Source organism: Bos indicus x Bos taurus, chromosome 11, assembly GCF_003369695.1.
Source record: "Bos indicus x Bos taurus breed Angus x Brahman F1 hybrid chromosome 11, Bos_hybrid_MaternalHap_v2.0, whole genome shotgun sequence".
Taxonomy (NCBI): domain Eukaryota; kingdom Metazoa; phylum Chordata; class Mammalia; order Artiodactyla; family Bovidae; genus Bos; species Bos indicus x Bos taurus.
The window spans coordinates 36,773,104-36,792,640 of record NC_040086.1 but is presented as its reverse complement, the minus strand read 5'-3'; the positions used below and the strand labels follow the sequence as shown (position 1 = coordinate 36,792,640).

Below are 19,537 nucleotides of genomic sequence, written 5' to 3'. Positions count from 1 at the left end.
TAAGAGCTCTGGCTGAAGTTAGGTCTTCACTGACTTCCTCGAGGTGGAGAGAGGGGATGTGCAGGAGAGAAAACCAGGGAGTTTCTTTGCTTTAAAACTTCCGCTGAAGGAAAGTTCCCTGTTGGCCAGCACTTCTGGGTTAATTCTCAGTGACCCTAGAGAAAGTGCCTCTGCTAAATCATCCTAAGGGGTCAGGTGAGGCAAAACACATGATACATGATCTGCCATTAGCAGCCTGGGTGCCCAAGGGTGCGTTTATGACTGGGCTCCTGGACTTCTTGTCTGTCTCTCTCTCACACATACCTTTTTCAACCCATATAATTTTCTCTAATGGGAAACTAGAGCCTTCATTCACGTCTAGATTGGTAGAATGAACCAGCGACTCACTTCTACAAAAGGATGTGGCAGTTCTTTAAAACCATCACTGTGATAACTGCTAATGACAGACACACTAAACTGTTCCAGGGAAATTTGGAAGATGTATATTTAGCTAGAGAGGCTTATGGTATTTGCAGCTGTCACTTTATCATTAGACACTGCATCCTGCTAACTTCACACATTCAGTCACCCTCAAGTGCGTTTACCCTTGACCTGCCCACATTATAATTATTTCAGATCCATGTGCTCTTCTCATCTGAGCTGTGACTTATCCTTCCATCTCTGAATTGCATACCAAGTTGCTCCTCACAATTTGATCAGAAAGCTAGAAAGCATTATATTTGGGGTTTTTAAATAATATTTTAAGGATAGTAGAATTTTAACTAACATGAATGACATAAAATATAATGATTAGACATTTGAAAGGGAAATTAATGTCTTGAAAATTTAAGGTAAGAGGGAAAAATAAAAAATGCATGTTTAATTGGTAAAAAGATAGACTTTCTTGTTGACCATGTAAAGAAACAAAATCTTTCCCTGAATATCCTTCATTACCCTCAGAATGTTATTTTTAATGTTTGGTAGAATTTAGGTCTCTGCATTTATAAGATATAAGTGCAGTTTATATTGACTATATGTCATTTCTGTAATTTCTGACCACTGTGAAATGGAAACATCTTTCAAGCACAGAATATGTATTGATTATGGAACATCCCAGCAACATGAAAAATATTGAAATAACATTAATATACAGATTGTAGTGTTTAACCAGAGTATTCCATTGATTTTTTCAGGATCTGTATAGTTCAAATTGATTTCTACCCAGAGATACATGTAGTGACCCTTCTAAGGTTTGAAAGTTTTGACACTAAAAACAGCATTTTAAATAAGAGCGCATAAGAAACAGAGCCTTAAATGCTTGTGTGTGTGTGTGTGTGTGTGTGTGCACGTGTGTGGATGCGTGTGCTCAGTCATGTCTGACTCTTTGCAACCACATGGACCAGCCAGGCTCCTCTGTCCATGAAGTTTTCCAGGCAAGAATGCTTAAATGCTTAAGATCTCTAAATTGAAAGGGATTGAAATGTGGTGAGTTCCATCAAAAATGGAAGGTCCCTGACAAGGTCCAGAAAGCCAAAGACCTGCCATTTGGTGTGGAGGGCCCTGTGTTTAAGGACAGCTTCCTTTCAGGAATTGAATGCTCACAGACCCCTCGGTGTGGAGAAGTCTAAAACACAGGTCAGCCTCAGAAGAAATCTCTACCTAAAGCCTTCATTAAAGTAAGTTGGAGGTGGAGGGACAGGTAAAGGTTGTAGAGGGCAGACGTGGTCAGATGAGGAATTAATGCTTTCTCCAGAGATAACGTCCTAGTGACCTCCTTTCTTAAAAAAAAAAAAAAAAAATATATATATATATATATATATAAGAACAGGCATGTCTTCCTCCCCACCCCCACTCCTCTTTTCCTTCCTCCTCACAAGCAAACAATGAAGTGGCCATTTGAATGAGTGCTTTGAATGCCTCCTCTCTCACCTTTATATATTACCACCTGGATGGGTGCGGCCCATTGTTCTCTCCCTCTTTTTCTAGCTCCTCACTGAAAGAACGCTGATACAAGTGCTGATGCATTATTCAGGAGGATTCAATACCCAGCCTGTAGTTTAATAGATTAGAGCAGTTTCCTCTCTGGGTAAAAGCACGGCCTTGTTTGAGTTGGAGAGGGACTCAGTCTCTTTCTGGCAGCTCCACAGAATCCGTGACGGCATCTTGATGCCAGTGTGGGTTTGGGTGGCGGTGGGGCCTGGGAAATCCATGCCTGTGTAGCTGGTGTTCTCCAGCAATCTGCTCTCTGTGCTACCATCGGCTTTGAAGGGCTTGACTGAAGATCCTGGACAGTTCCTCTGGATGCCTTAGGTTCCAATGGAACACCTTTCTCATTGACTTAGACACCATGTGGACTCTTTTGTTTTAAATTTTATTGGGAGGGTATATATAGACTCTTGAGAGTCACTTGGACTGCAGGGAGATCAAACCAGTCAATTGGACAGGAAATCAGTCCTGAATATTCATTGGAAGGACTGATGCTGAAGCTGACGTTCCAATACTTTGGCCCTCTGATGCGAAAGCTGACTCATTAGAAAAGATCCTGATGCTGGGAAAGATTGAAGGCAGGAAAAGCGGACGACAGAGGACAAGATGGTTGAATGGCATCACTGACTCAATGGACATGAGTTTGAGCAAGCTCTGGGAAATGGTGAATGACAGGGAATCCTGGAGTGCTGCAGTCCACTGGTTGCAAAGAGTTAGAAATGACTGAGCAACTGGCGACTGAACAGCAACAATAGTTGCTTAACAGTGTTGTGTTAGTTCTGCTGTACAGCAAAATGAATCAGCTACACATATACATGTATCCCACCTTCTTTAGATTTCCCTCCCATTTAGGTCACTACAGAGCACTGAAGAGAGTTCCCTGTGCTATACAGCAGGTTCTCGTTAGTTATCTGTCTTATACATAGTAGTGTATAGGCACCATATGGACTCTTCAGTTCAGTTCAGTCGCTCAGTCGTGCCCCACTCTTTTCGACCCCGTGAACCGCGGCATGCCAGGCCTCCCTGTCCATCACCAACTCCTGGAGTTTACCCAGACTCATGTCTGTTGAGTCAATGATGCCATCCAACCATCTCATCCTCTGTCTTCCCCTTCTCCTCCTGCCCTCAATCTTTCCCAGCATCAGGGTCTTTTCTAATGAGTCAGCTCTTCACATCAGGTGGCCAAAGTATTGGAGTTTCAGCTTCCACATCAGTCCTTCCAATGAACACTCAGAACTGATTTCCTTTAGGATGGACTGGTTGGATGTCCTTGCAGTCCAAGGGACTCTCAAGAGTCTTCTCCAACACCACACTTCAAAAGCATCAATTCTTCTGTACCCAGCTTTCTTTATAGTCCAACTCTCACATCCATACATGACCACAGGAAAAACCATAGCCTTGACTAGACGGACCTTTGTTGACAAAGTAATGTCTCTGCTTTTTAATATGCTATCTAGGTTGGACATAACTTTTCTTCCAAGGAGTAAGTGTCTTTTAATTTCATGGCTGCAATCACCATATGGACTCTTGCTGCTGCTAAGTTGCTTCAGTCCTGTCTGACTCTCTGCAACCCCATAGGCGGCAGCCCACCAGACTCCCCCATCCCTAGGATTCTCCAGGCAAGAACACTGGAGTGGGTTGCCATTTCCTTCTCCAATGCATGAAAGTGAAAAGTGAAAGTGAAGTCGCTCAGTTGTGTCCGACTCTTCATGACCCCATGGACTGCAGTCTACCAGGCTCCTCTGCCCATGGGATTTTCCAGGCAAGAGTACTGGTTGCCATTGCCTTCTCCGATATGGACTCTTGGTGGCCCTTAAATCACCAGAGGCCTCTAGTTTCAGAGAGAATCACAACAAAGCAGTGTGATACCAGCAGTCCCCAGCTCCAACAGAGGACTGCTAGTCACAGTAACACATTTCTTAAGCTTCTCCTTTCCCTCTAAAAGCCCCTAGCAAGTACGCTAGGGCCTGAGAAGCAAGAGGCTGGCGGTGTCAGAACCAAGTCTTATCCCCCACACCCAACACACACAGACACACACACAGAAGTACACACTCCAAGCCTATCCTGGGGAAGGAGAGAAGAGCTTTGAATCCCTTATGAGATTAGTTTGGAGAGGTTTTAATATCTAAAAGTGATCTGAGAGATATCAGATCTGCCTACAATGACACTAAGGGATGGAGAGAATGATTGGACAGGACATCGTTGAAAGCAGTAATAAAAGGAGATATCAAGCCTTTTTCTTACGTATCCTTCAGTTTGAGGGTTTTCAAATAAACTGGTTACCTAAAATGTTTATTTAGGGCATAGTTTCTGTAAATTTTAAGTGTAGAAATAAAATAACACCATGGAGGGAAAAAGATATAGGCAAGAAATTTCACCTTTTTCTAGCTTTCTCCTCTGAGGATGTTTCGTCTGTCCCTGAAAAGGACACCTTGGCAGCCCAGGGTCTCTGAACACTGGGCAGGGAGGCATGAACCCGGGGCCCTGGCTGCAGCAGTGGCTCAGCTGCAGGCTCTGTGAAGCCCCTGCCTCTATGGTCTTGGTTTCCTCTGCATCAGTGGCATCCCAGGTGCTCCCAGGGTCCCCTCGACTTGCTCATCAGTGACCCATAACCTGATCTTTGTAGGGACCAGAGCATGTGAAACACATCAAAGGTAGGTTCAATACAACTCCAGTAATTTTCCCACATAAAACACCGGTTATGTAAGTAAGGAGAGTCCTTCACTCCAGAGTTTGTGTTTCTCCAGAGGTCAGATTAAATCTCTCTTACGTTCCAAAGTGGAGAATGGACATCGATGATGTAGCAAGAGCCTGGTGTGGTGGCTGTGGGATGGGCAACCTGGGAGCCCTGAAGTCTCCACCCATCAACCAATGGATCCTGGGAGCAGGCAGCAGGCTTCTTCACCACAGCTGTTTCGCCATCTCAGTATTAAAGGATGCGAGGAAATACACTGAAGCTCCTGTTGAAGGAGATGCTTATGGCTTCTTTATTTGCTCCTTAGAAAGTTTTTTAAAAGCTAATTATTAGAAGAAAAATAATAAAAAAATTTTAAATTAATTATTCAATATTTTCCATGTATGATAAGATACAGATAAAACTAGAACAGCACTCATTTACCTATACTCAGGTTTTTAAATGAACATTTGGCCACATTTGCTTCCAATTTAAAAACAAGAAAAGGCAGGCAGGGAGGCAGGAAGGCAGGTAGAAAGAAGGGAGGGAGCCAGGAAGGGAAGGAAGAGGGGAAGGAAGCAAGGAAAACATCTAGTTGCAGTTGAAATGCCTTCCCAATCTCATGTGAGAAGATAATTACCACTCCTCAAAGGTAGTAACTTTCTTATTGTTCATGCACGGTTTTTCCTGCTCACATTTTTATATTCTTTCTACATATTTGTTTATCAGTATATATACTGTTTGTGTTTTAATATTTTCCATAAAGGGTATCCTACTGAAAACGATTTTTTGTAACTTGTACTTTTCATTCAGTGTTACTTTTTAGATTAATCTGTGTTGAAATAGGTAAGTGTTATTTATTCATTGTAACTGGCCAAACTATTTCATGTATGGTGATGAAACCACAGTTCTCTCTTCCACTCTTGGAGGATGGTAACCTTCCAACCTATTCACATTACAGCGAATGCTGCAGTGGACACCCCTGTGTTGTATTTCCTTCAGTATCTGAGCTGCATATACCTGAAAGGGAAACTGACTTCTTGAAGGGTATGTGCGTCTTCTACATTACTATTTAGCAGATATTAAAAACTGCTTTTCTGAGTTATCGTGCAGGTTTATACCCCAACAAGTAATAGAGCAGAGTTCTCGTTCCTCAGCATCCCTGCCAACTTTTGGTATTACCAAACATTTGGATTTTAGTAATTTTGCTAAGTGTGAAATGGTATCGATCTCATTTGTGATTATCGTTGGCATTCCCTGATCACTGTCAAAGTTGAAGATCTTTTCATATATTTATTAGTTTATCAAGGCTACTCTTTAAGTAGCTGTTTATAGCCTTTGCTCGCTTTTCCATTGGGTTGTGGCTATTTTCTTACTGATTTGTATTTCGAGCTATGAATGCTCTCTTTGTTGAAAATATGAGTTGCAAATATATTGTTTATTCTGCTTCCTGCTGGTAACTGTGGCTGTCCTTCTTGTTGGAGTGGTAACAACTGAGACTTGGGTTCAGATATGGGGATGGAGAGAGAGTTAGCTCTTACTTGGCTTTGATTTTTGGTTGTTCAGGTGTATGCCAAAGCACTCATCATTGGCTCCAGCCCAGCTCACTACAAGTACTGCAGGGAGATTCGGGGCCCAAGCTGCTGGTAAAGAGTTACCTGTTTTTGTTTTCATCTCCGTGTACCTCATAGGAAAGGTAGTATTGTTTAGGAGAGCTTGGGATCCCAGTATCTGTGTTTCATGGCTCCCTGTATTAAAATCACCTGACGAAGTTCTAAAAATAATATTTTGGCCTTACCATAAAACCATTTAATCAGAATTTCTGAGGCTAGATTCCAGGAATCAATGTTTTAAAACTTTCCAGGTGATTCTAATGTGCAACCAGGGTGCCGAACTATTGCCTTAGACAGATACCATCTTCACCATGTCCCATGAGTATTTCTAACACTTTGAAGTCAAGACACCTGCCCTCATTAAGACTTATTAATTAGCTTTGGGGATAGGTTGAGTTCTTTATGCAGATATGAAATAACTATTAACACATGTGTTTTTAAATGCCCAAGAGACTGATTTTTATGTGATACAACAAAGCTTCCAGATCTCATGCAGTGTCAAGGTCAATAAGCTAGAGGGTCCTGTGTTCCCACTGCCCACCCCCTCCATTATTTGATCTTTGTTTGGTCTCCTTGAAAGACAAAGATGCTCAGTCTGTAGCATTTTTGCAGCTGGAAGGGTGGTCCCTGGAGCCTGAACACTTCATTTTATTCTGAGGTTTGTAGTCATGACCCTGCAGGATTTACTGTGTTTTTGTGTCCTAATTACTCCCTTCTCTATTTTCCAGTGAATCCATCAACTCAAAATCATTTCCACTGTGTTTTGCTGTGTTTTGGTTCCATGGAGGATCCTTTGGCTCTGACTACCTTAGATCCCATTCTCCAGGGCACCTATGAGCTCCCCTCAGCTGCAGAGCCTTCTTGAAGGTTAGGCCAGAGGCCTCCTGCACACATCACAGGGGAACGGATGTTCTTGGGTGATGCTGGGTCTCCATGGACAAACTGTTGCCACATTTGCCTCTCAGTCCACTCCATCCCTTTCTCTAGGGCAAGGGACATGGTTTCCTCTTTGCATTGGTAGACTGTTCAAATGCAGTTCCAGGGCTCCTTGGGGTACATGGGCTTGAGATAACTGGACTGTTTCTAAAAAGACGTGTGACTAAACCCTTGAAAGGAAATGTCTGCCGATGGGAACGACTAGGCTCTCCCTCCATACTGTTTGACACTGCCAGGTTGATTACAGGAGGCCCGCAGGCTCACTTTCCCCACGAGCCACCTCCCAGGTCTGCTGACTTAGGGTCTATTCCTCCCTCAACAGCATTAATTTAAAAATTCTACTCAGCCACACTATTTAGCCTCTTCCCATGCTAGGGGCTTTTCCTTGATCTCGTTTTCCACTTCATTTGTTTATTTTTTTCTTAAAAAAAAAATGTTATTCTTTACCTCATGCTAATTCTTTGCTTTGAGACTTGAGTTTCCTTTAAAATTTTTTCTCGATACTTCCTTCAGAAGGCTTTTCCCACTCTGTAACCATTGGTGTTGCCTCAAAAGGATGGATCTGGAGGGGATAACAAGATTTTCACTTTTTATTAATAAAACCTTACTTTTTTAATATGGGCACATATTACTTCAGCAATTAAAATTATTTAAAAAATAAATTCAGTCATGAATAAAACTGAAAGTGCATCCTTTGGAATGTATGCAAACCCGTAATATATACGTTTTATGATAAACGTATATGTACATATAAAAATACATGCATATAAATATGTTCATGCTTATAAAGCACTTAGGACACCACTGAGCACCTAGTAAAAACAAATGTGTGCCACCATTTAAGGAAGCAAAGTGAAAGTGAAGTTGCTCAGTCATGTCTGACTCTTTGTGACACCATGGACTATAGCACACCAGGCTCCTCCATCCATGGAATTTTCCAGGCAAGAGTACTGGAGTGGGTTGCCATTTCCTTCTCCAGGGGATCTTCCTGACCCAGGGATTGAACCCGGGTTGAACCCGGGTCTCCTGCACTGTAGACAGCCACTTTTACTGTCTGAGCCACCAGGAAGGCCCAAGGAAACAAACGGTTTGCCCTAAATCTGTATGTGAAAGGAAATTTTGAGATAGGGGTGAAAATACAGTGCTTAGCCCAGTATGAAGCCTGTCATACTGCTGACGTATACATTCCGATGTTTTCTTTGTTCTCATTTGAGAAACTGGAATGAGTTAAAGTCAAGGAGCATGCTGAGGTTTAACTCATAACATAGTTCCAAAGTGACACAAGGCATGATTTAAAGCCAGACAGCCTCCCCAGGTTTTTAGTTCTTAGTGGAAGTTGTCATTCTTTGATTGATGACACAGGACTAGGGGTTCTGAACACCCATTGTGACTGACCCAGGGCTGAATGCAGCCAGGCAGATGGTTTGCTATGTTATCCATACTTTTTCTGGTCCCAGTTTAAACCCTTGAAGTTAAGTAGCTATGAGGTTGATCTAGGATGAATCCATCATCCACTGCTCTGGCCCCGAATCATCTGGGCTATTTCCAGGCCAGATCAGAACATCCTGAACTTTGAGAGTGGCAGTGGGCTTTGGGCCTTGACCAGAGCTTTGGTCACATACAGAACTGGAGTTGGGCTCTAAGCTAAGATTCATTGGAGGTGGGAGGCAAAGTCACCCTGGAGCAGTCACAGGTGGGTTGGTCTGAATCAGACAGATTTCTGCTCAGACTACTGCCCAGCAGGGAGGTCAGGCTGGACCTGCTCTGACCCCAGCTTGGTGAGTTCAGCAGACTCTGAGTCAGCTGTTGTTTTGGCCCAGTTGAACTGGTATCAGTGTGGCTCTTCTAAGTTAAGTTTTCCTTGAAGGCAACCAAAAATAGGATAAAATTGCATTTGCAGTATATTTTTTGCAAATAGATTTTTCTATTCTTTTTCTAATACTCTTAGCTGCATTTCTTTTTTATTATAAAAATTTTCTGAATATTAAATAAATAAAAAACTGTATTAAGTGGTTACTTTGGAAATGGGGCTCTTGCAAAATTAACAAAAAAAAAAGTGTAACTTGCCTTTTTTGGAATGAGAGATTCTTCAGGGACTTGTGAAAAAGTACAGGGTCTTCTTTCGTGTTCATAGGCACTAATTCAAAGAATTCAAATGTTCATGGATCAATAATGCTACAACTATTATAACTTCTGAGAGAATTCACCCTGCTGGGGTTTCTTTAAGGGAGAATATTTTTATGAGGCTTTACTTCGATGGGTGAGAATTAAGTGTGGATTCATGATTGCTTAGGGAGGGGTAGTTTGGGAACTTTCCTGATGACTGCATTCAGAGTGAGAAGCCAAGTCCAGCCCCTGGGGCCACAGAGTCATGTCCTTCCGGCTGTTCTAACTGTGGAGGGAAGTCCAGGAGCACCTCCCGTCCCTTGACAACTGGTAGGGTGGGGACCAGTCAGAAATACAAAGCGAAAGTACCAGAAGCTCCTGCCATCCATGTCCCCGGCTTAAATTCTTACTTGGCTTGTTCAGTTTCTTTTAGCCCCATGGGTTCCCTTTGAGGATCTGGCTTTTCTAAAGGGATAGGAGTTTATTTATAATGACTTTAGGACAAAATCAGTCATGCTGGAAGTGAATTGTATGTAGGTTTAATATATAAGATATTTAAGTATGTCAGTTTCATTCTCATTTCATGTAAGTTCTCCTAAGACATATCCTGGCCAAAATATTGATTGTAATATTTCCACATGGCCTGAGTACTTCTATTTTTTATTAAGAACAGATGTGCTCCTGGTTGGAGTGTGAGTCCCCTTATAAGCTGTGTATACTTGATAGCATAGCAGAAATTCAACAAATATCTGTTAAATGAATAAAGAATAAAGGATAGATTCCACTGTGTTTTGAAGCATTTATCAAGTGCTTGTGTGTCCGTGTATCAAGTGTCTTGATCAGACACAAACAGCTACCCCTAAATCTGGCCAGTCTCAACCTCATGCATGGTATGTCATCCAAACAGGAGAACACCATTCTCCTGGCTCCTATTCTAATGAGTTATTCTTGAGCATGACTTTAGGGTGTATTTCCATACTATACAATGGAGTTATCATATCTATATCAGGGTTTCTCATCCTGGGCACTATTGGCATTTTGAACCAGATAATTCTATGTAGAGGGGACTTTCCTATCCACTTTGGGATGTTAGCAACCTCCCTGGCCTCTATCCACCAGCTGCTGGCAGGACCCACCTCCCTAGTTATGACATCCAAAAATGTTGCTAGGTTGCCAGATTTCCTCTGGGGAAAAATCAACCTGTTAGAAACCATGGATCTGTATAAAAGAGTAATATATGGTTGTACCACCTTAAGCAATATTAAAATCACAGGAAAAACCCCAATAACCCTTTGTTGTTGTTCAGTAAAGGTATTCTGTAATATTCTGCTGCAAGAAACACACTCAGTGGACTTTTCTCTGAGAAGCAAGGCTTCTGTTTAGGGAAACAAAAAAGTGTTAGGACAGAGATGTGTAGTTATGAAACTTACCCCCCAAAAAGCATATTTGACTTCTTTTGAAACAAGTAGAAAAATGAAGACCCAAAAAGTTATGAATGCTTCACATTAATAAAATTAGTAATTAATAAAATAATAGTTGAGTAATGAATATGAGAAGGTAAGAATAGAAAACAGATATCTCTGTCTTTCTGCTCCAATCTCCCTTTCTCTTCCTAGAGCCCACCACTTTCAACATTTTTCATTTCAAGGAAGAAAATAAAAAGTTTACAGTAAGGAAAGTTTAAGCTTTACTTAGGGAGAATTGGAAAAGACAAAAGTGTGAACTCAAGGTGGCAAACAGGGTGCCGACTTGCAGTTAATGCCAGTTCCAAACAAATCAGAAGGCCTGGGCTTTGCTTTCATGAAGAGAGTTTGAGACTATTTCTTACTTACCTCCCCTCCCTAGGAAGGCAGAATCTTCTTTTCCTCATGGTATACTGGCTACATATTTTGGAGATTGAGCTGTTTTTAGTTTAAATCTGATTGAATTTTCTCTCCTGGAGGGAGCTTACTGTGACGGGTTTTTTTGGCCAACAGCTCTGTCCCGCCTTTGTTGAGGCTGACCTGTTGTGGTGATGCCAGGGACTCATTTACAGCCTTTTCCCTCGGAACACAGGGCGCCCACTCTTCACTGCACTATCCCGTTGTTCTGGAGAGAACAGTCCGGCCTTTGTCCTGCTGCTGAGGTCCCTGAATGGATTCGGGTTTCTGGTGAAGTGGGGGCCCGTTGTTACAGTTGTTACTGTCCTCTCCTTCAGAGGTGCGTGCGGATTTCAGCTGCTTTGCTTACTGAGTCGGCTTTTGAGAAAAGTCCTCAATGTGTTTGATGTCCTGAAGCTCTTGTGGCTCTTTATCTGAAAATGTAGACATTCTGAAGAATTTCTTAGCCTTTTCTTAAGCAGGCTTTTTATCCACTGAATGACTCTCTTTATGTATCCCAGCCACTAACACCCTAAAGTTCAGAGGCATACAAGTAAAAAGAGACATTTGTATGAGGAACAAAATATTTCAGGACAACAGAATTTTTCATTATTTGTGACCTTTCATGATATTTCCCCTCTTACTGTATTTCCATTTGTTTCTTAACTCATGTAGCTGCAGGCATTAATTAAGCAACAGCTGTATACACAATACTTCATTGGGCACAGTGTGGGATTCAGGGGTCCCTGGGAGGAAGGGAATCATAGTGGCCAAGATTTCGAATTTGGGGATCTGAACACGTGCTGGGATTTAGAAAAGGCAGAGGAACCAGAGATCAAATTGCCGAATCATCAAAAAAGCAAGAGAGTTCCAGAAAAACATCTCCTGCTTTATTGACTTTGCCAAAGCCTTTGACTGTGTGGATCATGACAAACTGTGGAAAATTCTTGAAGAGATGGGAATACCAGACCACCTGACCTGCCTCCTTAGAAATCTGTATGCAGGTCAAGTAGCAACAGCTAGAACTGGACATGGAACAACAGACTGGTTCCAAATTGGGAAAGGAGTACGTCAAGGCTGTATATTGTTACCCTGCTTATTTAACTTACATGCAGAGTACATCATGAGAAATGCTGGACTGGATAAAGCACAAGCAGAAATCAAGATTGCCAGGAAAAATATCAATAACCTCAAGTATGCAGATGACACCAGTCTTATGTCAGAAAGTAAAGAAGAACTAAAGAGCCTCTTGATGAAAGTAAAAGAGGAGAGTGAAAAAGTTGGCTTAAAACTCAACATTCAGAAAACTCAGATCATGGTATCCAGTCCCATCACTTCACGGTAAATATATGGGGAAACAATGGAAACAGTGAGAGACTTTATTTTTTGGGGCTCCAAAATCACTGCAGATGGTGACTGTAGCCATGTAATTAAAAGACTCTTGCTCCTTGAAAGAAAAGTTATGACCAACCTAGACAGCATATTAAAAAGCAGAGACATTAGTTTGCCAACAAAGGTCCGTCTAGTCAAGGCTATGGTTTTTCCAGTAGTTATGTATGGATGTGACAATTGGACTATAAAGAATGCTGAATGCCGAAGAATTGATGCTTTTGAACTGTGGTGTTGGAGAAGACTCTTGCGAGTCCCTTGGACTGCAAGGAGATCCAACCAGTCCATCCTAAAGGAAATCAGTCCTGAATATTCAATGGAAGGACTGATGCTGAAGCTGAAACTCCAGTACTTCAGCCAGCTGATGCAAAGAACTGACTCACTTGAAGAATCCCTGATGCTGGGAAAGAATGAAGGCAGGAGGAGAAGGGGAAGACAGAGGATGAGATGATTGGATGGCATCACCAACTCAATGGACATGAGTTTGAGTAAGCTCTAGTAGTTGGTGATGGACAGGGAGGCCTGGCGTGCTGCAGTCCATGGGGTCACAAAGATTTGGACACAACTGAGTGACTGAACTGAGCTAAACACATGTCAGCTTTGCCTCTTCTGGGCTATGTAATCTTGAGCAAGTCCTTTAACCTCTCTTAGCCTGAGTCCACATCTGAAATATCAGAATACTAACAAAATCTACTTTATTGAGTTATTGTGAGAATTAATTGAGATACGCTGGCAAAGCACATACTGCCACGCGTGAGCATCTTTTCATTGCTCATTTGATACTAATCTTGAAAAGAAAGCAACTTGTGGACCAGAATAGAAGAAAGACATTTATTCACAGAATTATATCATGTGGTAAAGAACAATACATTCTAGGAGAAGTAGAAAGGAGGGTATATCAGCAGAATAAATAACACTAGCTACTATAATGTATAAGCCTCAGGCCTGTGGTTTTGCATGGTAGGGATGGCTTTCCTCCAGGGGACTGGGTGGTCCTTGCTTCTTCCATCTTGTGGTCTTCTAGAGCTTTCGAATGATTCACTTCAAGGTACATAGGAAAAAAGACAAGGAAAGTAGAAAGGTGGGAAGGGAAAAGGAGGGTGTGTGCATGTGAGATACTGCTTGGGATTTTTTGTGGCTAGGTGTGTCTCTATTGACGTGTGATAAATTGTTCCAAGTTAAGTAGCTTAAAACAGCACATTATCTCTTTGGTCAGAAATTCTGGAGCAGCTTAGCTGTGTGGCTCTAGCTTTGGGACTCTCACATGTCAAGATTTGGCTGGGTTGCAGTCATCTGAAGACTTGAATGAGGTTGGAGGAGCCTCTTCCAAGACAGCTCACTCACATGGCTGTTGGCAGATGCTCAGTTCTTTGCCATGTGGACCTTTCCATTAGGCTGTTTGAGAGGCTGTTTGAGAGGTCTTACAACATGGCAGCCGGCTTTCCCCAGAGCCAGGGATCTGAGAGAGAACAAGGAAGAAGTTCTTATGCCTTATGATCTAGTTTTGGCAGTCCCATCCTGCCATTTTTGCTATATTTTTCACTAGAAGAGAATCACTAAGTCCAACCCACACTCAAGGGGAGAGGAATTAAGCTCCAGTTTTTCAAAGGAGTATTGAAGAATTTGTGTACCAAATATATAAAGAGCACAGAGCTCCTGAAACCCTTGGAATTTGCTAAGTGATAAGAGCAAAGTGAAAGGAATGTCTTTTATTTATAAGAAGCCCCTTTCAACCGCACCTGAGCTTATTTTAATTTTTAATGTGGTGTGGTTTTTTTTGAAAGCATCTGAGGATGAGGGGCTGGTTGCCAGGGGAACCAACTTTCAGCCTCATTCCTTTCAATCTCCAGTCAAGGGAGAAGGGCTAAAGGTTGTGTTAATCACCAATCATGGCTATAGGATGAAGCCTCCATAAAAGTCCCTAAATTATGGGGTTCAGAGAGCTTCCTGATTGGTGAGCACATCCATGTGCTAGGAGGGTGGTACAGCCCAACTTCACGGGGACAGACACTCTGATGCTTGGGACCCTTCCAGTCCTTGCCCTATGTATCTCTTGATCTGGCTGTTGATCTATTTTGTTTATAATATTATAAACTGGTAAATGTAAGTAAGTATTTCTCTGAGTTCTATGAGTCATTCTAGCAAATTATCAAACCCGAGGAGGGGGTCATGAGAACCCCAATTGATAGCCAGTCAGTCAGAAGTGCAGGTGATAACTGGGACATGCAGTTGGTGTCTGAATGAGGGGGGAGTTTGTGGGACTGAATGCTAACTCCAGGTGGACGGGGTCAGAACTCGTCAAACTGCAGGATGCCCAGGTCTTTTGGGATAAAACCCACACATCTGGTCACTGCTGCTGCTGCTAAGTCGCTTCAGTCGTGTCCGACTCTGTGCGACCCCACAGATGGCAGCCCACAAGGCTCCCCCGTCCCTGGGATTCTCCAGGCAAGAACACTGGAGTGGGTTGCCATTTCCTTCTCCAGTGCAGGAAAGTGAAAAGTGAAAGTGAAGTCGCTGAGTCTTGTCCAACTCTTAGCGACCCCATGGACTGTGGCCCACCAGGCTCCTCCATCCATGGGATTTTCCAGGCAAGAGTGCTGGAGTGGGGTGCCATGAAAGCAAGTTTTCTTTCACAGCTTCTAATACCTTCTTTGCTTCTCAATACCTGTGTGTCCTTGGGCAACTTAGTCTGTTTCAGCTTCAGTTTCTCCATCTGTATAATAGGAACAATAATATCTCTTTGAATAGGTATTAGGAGGATTTGAGAAAACATGCATAAAATATTTAGGGCAGTAGATGGTAGCTCCAGTGGTCAGTGGAGCCTTTTTATGGTGAAGGAAGAAACAGGCTGAGAGAGTTTTTAACAACTTGTTCCAAATCACACAGTAAATTAGGAACTGGATTAGAAACCCACATTAGAACCTCGCATGAACAAAGGCATGAAGGTCAGAAATATCACCTGGGCCTGGACCAGAGGTGGCAGAGGAAGGTTTGGGCAGAGTGGGGCAGGGCAGCACCAGCCCTTGAAAGCAGGAGACCAGCTTGAGATGGTGGAGAAAGAAACAGCAACGCACTCAAGTATTCTCTGCTGGAGAATCCCATGGACAGAGGAGCTTGGCAGGCTACAGTCCATGGGATCACAGGAGTCTGACACGACTTAGCAACTAAACGATGCACCACCACCAGCTTGAGATGGAAGCTACTCAGTTCTCAGGCAGGGTGGTGGTTTATGCAGACTTACTCTGAAGTTGGGTTGCAAATAGATGAATGATATAATTAATACAATAGATTTTGAATCAGGGCTAGGAATACAGTCATTCAGCCACCATACTCAGTGGAGAAAGATCTACTAAACAGCAACCAGAGTCTTTTCATCATTCTCAATCTGTAGTCAGGGAAACAAGGAGACTAAAAAAGACATTACCAAAGAAACACTGTTTTGAAAATATCCATAAAGGAAAGAGGGGAACTAGCTACGTATTCTGTGCCCACGTTCCCATGGCAGCACATGTCTGAATAGGACATTACACCCCAAAGCATGGGCATAATTGTGTGTGTGTGTTTGTGTGTGTGTCAAGGCAGGTATGGACAACCCACACCCAGCTCACATGAGTTGCAGTTGGGAGAAGGGGTGATAAGCATGTGGTCCCCTGTAGTATTCCTTGTGGGTGAGGAATCCCCAGGAGCTTTTATTTTTCTTCTAAAACCCCCAAATGTATACTCAAACCCAAACTTCTTTTCTGAGCTCCAGACCTAAATCCGACCTGCTTAGCAGACATTTTTATTTTCTTTGAATGTCACACAGACATCTCAAATTTCACATCCAAATCCAAAATCATGATTAAGAGCCTTTTTCTTATTAAACTGATTTATTTTTATTTTTTATTGAAGTATGGTTGATTTACAGTGTTGTGTTAATTACTGCTATATAGCAAAGTGATTCAGTTATGCATATATCATTCTTTTTAATGTTCTTCCCCATTATGGTTTATGCTAGGATACTGAATATAGTTCTCTCTGCTATACAGTAGGACCGTGCTGTTTATCCATTTGAGACATAAAAGCTTACATCTGCTAACCCCATCCTCCCACTCCATCCTCCCCAAACCCCCTCCTTGGCAACCACCAGTCTGTTCTCTTAAGTCCATGATTCTGTTTCTGTTTCATAAATAGGTTCATTTGTATTGTATTTTAAAATCCATATATAAGTGATATCATATGGAATTTGCTTTTTTTCTTTCTAACTTACTTCACTTAGCATGATAATCTCTAGTTGCATCCATATTGCTGAAGATTGGCATAATATTTCATCCTTTTATATGGCTGAGTTTAAACTGATTTTTAATCTAGTCTTCAGTATCTTATTAAATGACACCACATCCATTCAGGTATTCAGTCCAAATACCTGAACATCATTTATGTTCTTCCTTTTACTTCACCAAGTCCTATGTTCTCATACCCCAGATATAAGTGGCCATCTTCTAATAATCTAATCTCAGAAGTGACATACCATCGCTTCTGCTGTGTTCCGTTCATTAGAAGTGAGTCAGGAAGCCCAGACCACATGCAGGGAAGGGGATTCCACGTTTGGGGGCCATTTCAGAGGCTGCCCACAGCTCTCCACCACTGTTGAAGCAGATTCTAACCCTATTGTGCTCCTCCAAGCCCCACCAGGATCTTCCTTCCCCTCATCCATGAGGCCTGCTGGAAGTAGGGTGAATACTTCTTTTGGAGTCCAGTGGTTGGCAAAGGCCTAACAATGCTCTGCTGAACTGAGTTGAATTGTCCTCTCTAAGCCCTGGTCAGAGTGTATAAACTGTGCTGATTGTTGGGACTAAACTGAGGAGCTTCTTGAGCTTGTATCTTTTATGGCAAATGAGCTGTGGAGTAGCATCTCAGAAGTCATTTGGGGTGAGTATAGGAAACAGCTGGAACCTGGGGTCTTGCCTGTGAACAGATGGAAGGTGTTTTGGGTGGGGGTCAACTGTGTGTTGTCATGGAAGGAACTGAGGACATGGAGTCAGCTGAACTCTGGAATCACAGTACTCACTCACTGAGGGACCTTTGGCAGTTTGTCTTATCAATACATGAGCGTCTGAGATTCATCACTGAAAGAAATGTAAGATCTACCTTTACTGTTGTGAGAATCAAAGGAAGCATCTGGCATGTGGAGGCCACACATTTATTTTCCTTCCCTCCCTTCTCTTCTCAATCAGAGAGTCTCAACCTTTAGAGTCTCAACAAGCTGCCTGGGAGATTGCCAGCCTTACTTCACCCCCAAGAATCTGATCCAGTAGCCTGCAAATGGGACCGGGAAACCAGCATATTTAGATAGGGCCCTGGTGATCGATGAGGTGACCCAACAACCACACCTTGAAAAACATTTTTCTGGAGGACACTGGAACTAGAGAAAAAAATAGAAGTCAAAGGATGAGGTCTCAGATGAATAGCAGGGGACTTTTTCTGGCTACTTTATTATCTGGGTGGATGAGGAGAAGTTGTTAGGAGCAGCCAGGCTACTTTCCAGGGATGTCGGTCACAGTGACCTGAGGCCAGAAACCATGTTTATAGTAGAAGCCTGGTTTTTAAGCTCAGTCAATGCAGTCTCCTTGTGTAAGGCCATAGGAGGAAACTGAGAGCCCCGGAAGTTGTGCGTTACCCAAGTCCAGAGGTGTTCATTTGTGGCTTAATGTGTTCACTTATTCATTCATAAAATGAATGGCCTATTATATTGAAGCTTATATAAAAGTACAGTACAGGTTCTCTGCCCTCAAAAACAGATGTTATAATATAACAATTTGAATCTCTATAAAGGATAACAGTATAGAATGGAGGAAAATATAAACCGGGCAGTAGAAGGAACAAATTATGTAGTTGCAGGAATATGGGAGTATGAGTGCTTGTGTGCTTAGTCGACTCTCTTCTTTGCGACACATTGGACTGTAGCCTGCCTTGGCTTGTCTCTATATCCATGGGACTTTTCAGGCAAGAATACTGGAGTGGGTTGCGTTTCCTTCTCCAGAGGATTATACCAACCCAGGGATCAAACCTGAGTCTCTTGTGTCTTCTGTGTTGCAGGCAGATTCTTTACCCCCAGAGCCATCAGGGAAGTCCCAGAACACAGAAGCTGTGGGTCCAAAAAAGATTTACTAGAACCCTCGGCAGTCAGCATGAGACTTGAAAAGGGGATTTGATTTGAGTAGATAATGAGAGGAGGGCATTCCAGCTTTCCACTTTCAGCGAATACCTCTTTCTTGTGTATTGTTTTGTGAGTTATTGCATATCCTTTGGTCTGTTTTTATATGTGTTACTACATGTTGTTATTCAAACTTTACTGGTAATTGTAATAAGTTCTCTTTTGGGAAAAAGCTAGGCGCTGCTGTTTTTTTTCTAGACAGTATTTTTTGGAAATTTCACCTGCATGTTTTCCGAAGTTAGAGTGAATTTCTAATGTTCTAAAAAAAATTTATTAGCATGTATAAAGCTTCTGACATGACCAATTAATTAAGGAAGAATTAAAATTGCAGTATATAGTTTTCCTCTTCAAAAACTTTTTAAACTGCTTCCAGGCCTGCTTAGGTGCCGGCCCAGCACACTGGATAAACTTGTATAGCCCCAGAGCATGTGAGGTGAGATTTTCCTCAAGAACGAGTCACACTGGCTATCCGGTCTTGGTGACCCAGAGGAATATTATCACCACAAAGCCAGGAGAGTTTTATCTCTAGAACTTTCTGCCACACAATGACAACCCTAATTGACGGGATTAAACTACAGACCGTTGCCAGGCACCAGAATGATAAAGTCAGAGTGTCTTCCAGCCTGATTTTCAAATCAGGTAAAAAGAAAGAGAGAGCCAAATTCAGCCTGTCTGCGTCCTGATGCCGCCCGACTCTGCAGGTCTCTGAAGAGCTTTGGTCAATTACATGGGGCTTCATCAAGATGTTGTTAAAGAGAAAAAGGACTGACGTGTTTATCTCCTGGTATGTGCCAGTTGT

At 42.4% G+C, this 19,537-nt stretch overlaps 1 long non-coding RNA gene across 1 annotated transcript; it reads right to left on the bottom strand.

Annotated features, from left to right (window-relative positions):
• Positions 1-4,062: 4,062 nt before the first annotated feature.
• Positions 4,063-11,656, bottom strand: LOC113900732. Its single transcript, XR_003513234.1, has 3 exons — positions 11,127-11,656; positions 7,636-7,750; positions 4,063-4,982 (listed from the first exon to the last, which is right to left on the bottom strand). It is a non-coding gene; the product is annotated as an uncharacterized LOC113900732 (long non-coding RNA).
• Between the last annotated feature and the right edge of the window lie 7,881 nt (positions 11,657-19,537).